The 9,475-nt window shown below is 24.4% G+C and overlaps 1 non-coding gene across 1 annotated transcript; it reads left to right on the plus strand.

Moving 5' to 3' along the window:
- The first annotated feature begins 9,190 nt into the window (after positions 1-9,190).
- Trnag-gcc (transfer RNA glycine (anticodon GCC)) lies at positions 9,191-9,261 on the plus strand. The gene has a single exon. It is a non-coding gene; the product is annotated as a tRNA-Gly (tRNA).
- Positions 9,262-9,475: the final 214 nt, after the last annotated feature.

The raw sequence follows: 9,475 nt of genomic DNA on the forward strand, positions 1-9,475 counted from the left end.
TATGTTCAATAAGAATTTTAAATTCACTTTTTGGACCTGAAAATTGACCACCGAAATCAATTTTATTTCATGCCTGCAGAATATTTTCATTGGTGTTAAGTAAGATATTTTTGTTTATATAAATCATTGAACTAAGGCTGAACGTAAAGTTGGTGACAATCTGGTCTATTTGTTCGAAAAATTGCCTTAAAAATGGATCTTTCGAGTGAATCACTTAAAAGTCGCTATTAACTTTAATATGAATTTGCAATTTTTCTATGATTTTCTTTATTCAATATATATATCTGTATATATTCTTTCAAAGTTCTTGGTATTTCAATATGAAATTTATGTCAGACTTCTTTCAAACCGTTTTATAATTTACTCAATATTTCACATTTTTCCTGTAAATTTTCACTTCACACTTAGAATTTTTGAATAGTTTCAAATGCTCTTGAGGATATTTCTTCTTTAAAGAAAAAGAAATAGTGTGCAGTCTTTGGGTTCTTAAAAATCTTAGAAAAATCTCAAGGTTCTTGAATTATTCAGTTTATATATAACAGTTTTCTCTATAATTTAATTGCACATAAATTTAAAACAAGTATATCTGGATTCAGCTTAAATATGAGCTCTTTGAGGAAGAGTTAATGACCAAGAAAAAAGTCATTTAAGCACATTTAATTTGTTATTGTTTACCAGTATCAATTTGTATTTTAAACTAGTAGTTTTTATTATTTCAGCTTGTACTCTTAGAATATTAACGGTTTTATTGTTTCTATACAGTAACATATATTTAAAAAAAAATTCTTACACAATGTTTAAATAAAAATTTCCGTTTAAAATATTTTTTATCTATTTTTTACAATGGCAGAAAATCTATAAAAATCTCCGCTATAAAATATAAAAAATTTTCAAATAAGTATATTTATTGCACAATTAAAACATATACGGATTTTATTACTTCTTTAAATCTTTTTCAAAGATAATCAAAAGCACCTGTTTAATATAAAAGAAAATTCAGAAACACCTTCTTAAATTTCTCTTTATTATATACCTTTTTTATTTTATCTTTAATATCAGATTCCATGACCGGTAGAATTAATTGAAAAAATCTGAATGTGGCAGACATTTATTGATCAATTTATATAAAACACTATATGAATATTTATTTGTTAGTATAAATTAACCTATTCGAAAACGAGAAGTTATCTAGTGGACAATTTTGAATTTTAAATTTTATATATGAATGGGTGGGTATACTTTAATTTTTTAAACTAATTGGGAAATTTATTTTTGATTCAAAAGTAGAATGTATTTATCTATGCCTTATACAATCAACATTTTTGCAAGCCCTAAGAAAAAATTGAACTTTGCTGTTTTACAATCCGAACAAAATCGAAAAATGAATGACTCGTTTTTAAGGAAAATTTATTGTGATGTTCTATATTTCGTGTTAGTTCAAAAATTAGAATAAAATTAATTTAATTAACCCACTAGTAGTAGAATTGTTCGTGACAATGATATTTCACAAAAAACTCCGAAAATTTTCGAAAAACTTTCTTTACAACCTATCTTGCTTGGTGCAAAAATGACTCAATTAAACAGAATTATTGATTTTTTTACTATAAATTTGTTGATTTATCTTTAAATATTATTTTTCATTCTCGACTCGTATGAGCAGCATAAGATCAGTGCATGAAATGATAGACAGTCATGTCCCAGTTTCATTGCGTCATAGAGTTTTTTAACTAAATAGGTGGCTAGCCTGCCGTACCTTTAAATATAAAAACACATAATTTGCAATTTTACAAACAATTTCCAAAACATGAGTTATAAATTCCAGTGGGTTAATAAATTCCCAATATCGATTTTTTTTTTTTAGTATTAAAGTTTTTTGATATTCAATATTATGACTTAAAATCAAACTACTCAATTCATATTTTAATTACCCCATTAAAAAACCATAAAATAAATTCTTTTGTCGGTCTCATATTAGTTGTTATCACCAAATAGTTTAACAATCGTGATTAGATTTTCCATTGTTATAATAAGTATATCTTCCATTATAATCTACAAACACATCTACACATTCAAATTTATAAGACTATATGAAATCTAATCATATAAACCAAACCCAAACCTTTATTTTTTTTAAAAATTATCATAGACTTTGAAGCACCTTCTTTTAATAAACTACCGAAAAATGAAGTTTTTTAAAAAAAAAAAAAAATAGAAAAGAAAATCAAATATTTTTGTTACAAAATTTTTAAATTGTCAAATTCCAATTCAAAATGCTTACCTATACATTATAGAAGAAAGTGTCATCATGTCCTTTCTCAATTGAATCCAAAAAATTAGAAATTCTTCATTTGATTTATTAAAAATTGATTTTTGTCATATTTAATTCTATTTTCTATTTTTCGTTTATTTTTTTGATAAATAGCCCTTATTAACAACTCATATGAGTTTTGACATCTGCGACATCCGCCGGTAAATTATTGAAAACCATCTGAATGTTAACATGATATTCAACAATTTTTGTTTGTTCATATTTTCTTATTTGTTGTATTACACGTTATGTCAAATTTGAATTATACTTACATATTATATAAATATATTATTCGTGTACATATAGATGTCGTTATATGTTTATTACATTTTATACTCTTGTATACAAATGACAAGTTAGTAAGCGATAAAAGAAAGATTATAATCACGTAGTAGGCAGACAGAATTTTTGGAAAAAAACCAAAAAATTTCTTAAAATCAAAATTTTAACGTTATGTTGTACAGTCAGAGAGTTTTACTTTGAAATTACTCAATTCTCTCTTTATGTTCTTTTATAATTTAATACAACAACAAAAAAATCAAAATTATTGAAAATACTTTTTTTAAGTCCCTAATTGTTGGCATGCGTACACGATTTAATAATTTTTTGTTTCTTTTTGATTTAAGGAAAAAAGCGGCTTTTAATATTCAAAACTAAGTGATCTTTTGATTGAAACAAAAAAAAACCAAAAAAAAAATTGAAATCGATCATATAGTAGCGGTATATTAGCGGCGGCGTTATTCATTATAATTTTTCAATTATTGATTTTCTCTCCTTTTTAAATGCTATTGAACTTTAGTTAATGCGCATATGAGGTCCGATTATTTGACGATGATTTAAATGTTCCAGACAAAAAATGTCCTATAATAATAATGGTAATATTATTAAAGAATTTTTCATTTCTTTTTTTTTTTGTTTCCCTTTTATTTAAAATATTGATTATGACTGAATGAATATGAGTTGAATAAATTATTAGTAAAATTTTTATAATATTGAAAATTTAGGAAATAATTTAAATAAAAAAATCATTCAAATTTCAAGACTTTAGTGTTATGTCAACTTAAGCTAAAGACTATTCAAGAATATCAATAATTATTGTGATTGCGGAAAATTTTGTAACTAAAACTGTGAGAAAAGATTTAGTTCAATTTTATTTGATGAAGATCAAAAAAGCTAACCGACTTGTGTGTCTATAATAATTATATCTAGTCACGATCTATTTTTTTCTCTTTGTTTTTTCCCCCAAATTTGAATTGTGAGAAAATTTTTTTTAAATTTTTTGATCTTAAATTTTGATAATTTTTAAGGCTAACTTAAATAGTGAATTCGGATATTATTAAGGAAGTACTTTATTAATGCCGTTAATAAAGTTAGATATAATGAAAATTCTGAGTTTTATTAATCATTCATATGGAAATGGTTATTTAATGAAAACATTCACAAAATTCGATATTCTTTTTCTTAAAATGCCACTTTAATAAATTTTTTTAAAATATTGCAGCAGTTAAGAGTTATTTGACAGATAATGTATTGCATTTTATTCTAATTATAGCAGAGATAAGGTAGAAAGATTTGAAATTTTGGCAACAATTGAAATTTTTTCGGTTAGGTGTCGCTATATGTACGTATGTCACGAGAATTTCTGTAAAAATATTGAAAAATTATTGAAACAAAACAAAATTCATGACACTTGCATGTTAATAAATGGCATAACTTATATAATGCGCAAATGGCTTTAAACACATATATTAGCGTATATATAATGTATATTTTAAATATCCGCATATATTATATGATAAAAATAAGTGTAATAACTGTAATTTTCATTCCAATCTTATACACAACTCTTCATAACATACGCATAAACTTACATATTCCATATTATTGTTCTAACTGCTATACTCGTATATAAATTACACTAAAAATGACAAGAAAACTGTCAGAAATAAAAACTACACGCATACATACATGTATTATTATATTGTATAAGGTAATTTACAAATAAGGATGTGATTTACAAAATCTCAAGAGAATTTATTTTATTGCTAAATACTTGAGTAAATCAAGCAAAAAAAAACCATTATATACTCATAAGAAGTACAAAACCATGAGCTTCTGAGTAATTTTTAGGTTGATACGCATTTACAAGATCAAATATTTTAGGAAAAAAAACAACATATCCTTTAAGTATATGGAAGTATACCGTATATAAATTTCCTTCATAGCATTGAAGTACATATAAATAAATTGTATAACTATATTCATGTTTAATTGGGTAATTATTCACGTATATTTTAAGGACCTTTCTATTTTCCTTATTAAAATAGAACAGAAAATTTGCTTAAATTTTTGATTTAAAATTCATACCCACTATGCGTATATAGAAAATATGAGGAAAGAAATTAAAAATTTGATCAATGAAACCTATAAAAGTTTCATAAAAATTTTATGATTTCATTAGAACTCACTTCCCTGAGCCTTAGCGTAGAGCTTGCAATTCTCACTTGCAAAAAGAAAAATTGTATACGAACAGCACGAACACGCTTTATTTAAAAAAATTTTACCAATCCCAAAGAAAAACTTAAAAATTTGACAAATGACAATTAGAACAAAAACAATGACAGAACATAAACGTCAATAATTTTGTTTCGAACTCTTTGCAAATAGCTAAATGTTTTACGTTATTTGTAAATATTTAAAAAATTGCACAATTGCTAATATTCTCTTGGTAATGAGAATTTCGAAGTCAAAAATATTATAAAATACATTACAAACATACTATCAAATTATTATACATACATTCTTAAAAAACGAACGGCACATAAAATTATTCTCTTCATATTTTTTGAATGTACAACATTTCTGATGATCATCCCGTATATTATTGCATATAAAATATAATAAGCCAACAACAGTAGACTTCATAAACATAAAAAGGTGTTAAAAAATTACTTTTATAGAAAATACAATATTCAAGTAGAAAGTAGAACAATTTATTGAAGGACCTCTTATGAAAATACAATAATTGATGTTTGTATATAAAAAGAAGGAGAGAAAGAGAGGACCAATGATGCGTATATGTAAAACAGTTGGACATTAAAAAAAATTCAAAAAAATAATTTTTTTTTCCTATATGTTTATTGCTCACCACATATAGAAATTTAGGTATATTTGGAACTATTACAAGAGAGCAATGACTTTTGATCCTTGTTTTTTTTTTTTCATTTTATTTCGTCCTTTATTAGTTCGTAAAAGGAACAGAATTAATTTTTCTTATACCGTAACAAATTAAGCAATTTCACGCGCCAAATTGCCACTTTAAATAATTATCGTACAACTATTATAGATGGATTTTTTTCATAAATAGCATAGTAAATTTATGTATAGGTACATGAATTTTTGTAATACACTATCCTTTTGTACATAACATTAAAAATGTGCATTTACTATTAATTTAGTGGTTTTTATATATTTCATGCAATCGTATAATACAAAGGAGTTTGTTTCAAAGGACTTCTCTTAATGAAAAATGCAACCCAGAGATTTTTAATCAAAAAAAAACTTCGCCTTTAACTATGTTATACACAATCATATAAATGTTTATAGCAAAAAGAGGGAATAAATTTTAAAAATTTTTATGAATTCCCAAATCAAATATTTAAAAACTAAAAATGAAATAGGCAATATTTTTTAAAAGTAATTGTTTCCAAAAAAAAAAATTATGTGAATTTTATAAACAAAAAAGAAGTCCTTTTAATCCAGGTGTATCACGCCTCTATTTTCCTAACAAGATCTTTTTTTGAGTTTAATATGTGATTTATTTCGTAAACTATGTATTGAGAATAGAATTTAGATGAAGGAGTCAAACAAATCGACAATAATAATATTCAAAACAATGAGCTATTCATATAGACTCTGTATAGTCTATACCCAAAAGTGTTAATTAATCATTTAGAAATTGCATAGAATTTGAATTAATAAAATTAATTTTTATGATTTTAAGAGGATTATTAAAAAAAAATTTAAAAATAAAATGTTGATATTATTATGGCGCTTATTATATTTCGTTTTTTTTTGTTTTAATTTCTTTATTGTGGTTTCTATGTTTCTGAAACAAAATTCAGTTGATGGATTAAAATAATTGAAAACTTAAAAAATATATGGAGGCATTTATAAACATTAAAAATTGTACCTACAGCACATAGGCGGTTATGTACAATAAACTCTTAGGAAACTGATTTTAGAAAGACTGAGGAAAAATACTGCGAAATTCAATCTGAATTTCTCAGGAAGGGTGGCCTCAAGATTGTAAGAACTATAACGTCTTATTATTGACCCTTCTTAAAGTTGAATTAAAACAGCCTATAGATTGCGTGTATACATATGAGTGAATTTTATTGTGATAATATCTTATATATCAGTATTCATCAGTAATAAAGTTGTAAATAAATGTTAATTATCATTCAAACAGTAAATGTTTATTATCATTTCTCTTCAAATGGCTCGGATTCTTCTTCAGTATCATTTTTTATAGAAAAAATTGCTATAACCAGAAGAACTCCAAATAATTATCGTACATGGATTGGGATAATTACAAATATTTTTATTCCCTAAAAACTAACAAATGAATTGTGATTTAATAATTTTAATTGGTGCTATATTGATGCTAAAATTATTTACTTTTAATACTATTTGGTTAAGATTAACTATAAGATTTCTGCTTTAAATAATTTCCCACACTTCCGTATATACTCCTCAAATGCGAGTGCAAAATATGAAAATTAAATATAAAAATTTAATAATTCTTAATTTGACCGCATTTACCAGCGATTTAAAAATGAAAATGAAAAAGAAAAGTAATCAAATAATGATTTATGTGTGGATGGTTCTTTCAAATATCTTAAATTTATTTATTGTGAATTGTTTTTTTTTTTTCTTCTCTTTTTTTGCAAACAAATAAAAATCCCAAAAACGATATAATATGAAATTGCCCTCAAATTTAGACTAATTTGTGTTGCTTCCTTAAATTTTTTGTTTTGTTTTTTTTTCTCTCTTTTGCAAATTTATTTTTAAATACGATATTTTTATCTTTAAACACGTAATTAATTGTGTGTGGTTTTATTAATGTATTTTAAACACTATGCCTAATACTATTATAATGGTTACAACTGCTATGTGATGTTCATTTAAAGAAAATGACTTTAACGCTATTGTTTGAATCCTTTTTATTTTATATTTTTATATTCTTGCTTTGTATAATTGTATATGTTAAATTCATATAATAATGTGGATACAAATCAAGTTAGCGCCCTAAAATATTGTATACCGAAAAAAAAAAATAATAATCAAAACTAAAGAAGAAAAAAATAAAAGAAATCCTCTTGCCTCGCCTATAAAAATTACAATTTGAACGACGCTGTTCTTTTGTATTGTATAAGAAATATAAAATAGTAATTTATAAATGTACGGATGTATATAAATAGAGAATCAGAAAAATAACTAACGATTTTTCAAATAATTATTGTACATCCGATACGCACATTTGATTTGTTTTTTTTCAAAAATACAGAGCTGGCAATTTTATTTTCAATAATGTTGAAGTCTATACGTATTCATTCTTATGTAGTTACTTTTGGAAGTTAGAGTTAAAATATAAAAAAAATTTTAAGTTACATGAAATTATTAGTTAATATACATATTTTATTCTAATACGATACATAATACCCTACACATAATTTGATTTTGAAGTTTATATGTGATCCTTTAGTTCGCCGTCTCTATATCATATGTCTATAATGATCAAATGATGATTTTACAGCAAGCTTTAATTAATTCAGCTACATGTTGACATAAAAGTTGCAGTGATATTGTATATTTATACAATTTAGTAATTATAGGGCTAATATAAGATGAATTTATAGTATTGCAACACAGTATTACATCTAATTTCTATATGCATATCATATACGATATATAGGGATCTCTATTGTAATAGTGTATCGTATACATATCCAGATTCCAATAATCTATGTATATCGTATTCAGCTTAGCATTTTTGTTCAACTAATTCCTAAATTCATTAATATTATTGTAATTTGTACTTATGTCACAATATTAGTCAAGTAAAGGTGTATATATGGTATTGGCCTGAGCCATAAAATGAACTTTGAAATTCAAATTCAGAATATTATAGTCGAAGTATTCGTAATACAGATTTGAACTTAGTATACGTCAACATACAATGCACATGAATATTCTCTATTTTTCCAATCTTCAACTTATTTTAGCGTTATTTCTATAAAATTGGCTATATAGATGTATTATATTATTAATTTTCTTCATCTGTTTCGACCGTATGTACGGATATAAATACTTTCTTTTTAATAAAACAAAATGCGAAAGTATAAAGAAACATAAAAAAAGTTGTGATGTGGAAAAATATTGAGAAGTAAAGTTAAAAATAAAATTTTATCGCAAAAAAAAATAAAAACGATCCGAACAGCTTCTATAAAGTAAACTGAATAAAAAGATGATTCGAATTTTATAAGCTTTTTTCTTGTTTTTAATTTTTTATATACTGTGATCTGTGTGTGTTGCTTTCGTTCAATGACTGCTAGTAAATACTAAATTTTTGTTTTAAGCATCTGGAACGAAATTTTATAAAGAGGAAAGAAAAGTTCAATGAATTTCATCCGTTGGTGTGTTTATGCTTATGATGTATAATAATTTTCTAGCATAGCAAAGCATAGATTAAACAATATTATGTTATTAGTTAGTATTACCATTATTTTTATACTATATAATGTGATAATGAAGTTCATATAAAGTTGTAGAAAAGGAAATTTTAAATAGTAAAATAAAAATTTATTAACAATTTTATAAGCATCGGTGGTTCAGTGGTAGAATGCTCGCCTGCCACGCGGGCGGCCCGGGTTCGATTCCCGGCCGATGCAATTAATTTTTTTTTTTTGTCTTTATTTAGTTGTTTTAGTGTTAACAATTTAATTGTTATAAATTATATTAATATCGAAGATTTCATTAAAAATAAACTAAACAGTAGAAATTTCGTTTGTGAATGAAAACTAATATTTTTAAATTTATTTTTCATAAATATTTTATTTCAAATATTTACTTGAATTACTGTGAATTAATAGTTTATTATTGCAA

Source organism: Condylostylus longicornis, unplaced genomic scaffold (assembly GCF_029603195.1).
Source record: "Condylostylus longicornis isolate FDR11 unplaced genomic scaffold, ASM2960319v2 ptg000048l, whole genome shotgun sequence".
Classification (NCBI taxonomy): Eukaryota; Metazoa; Arthropoda; class Insecta; order Diptera; family Dolichopodidae; genus Condylostylus; species Condylostylus longicornis.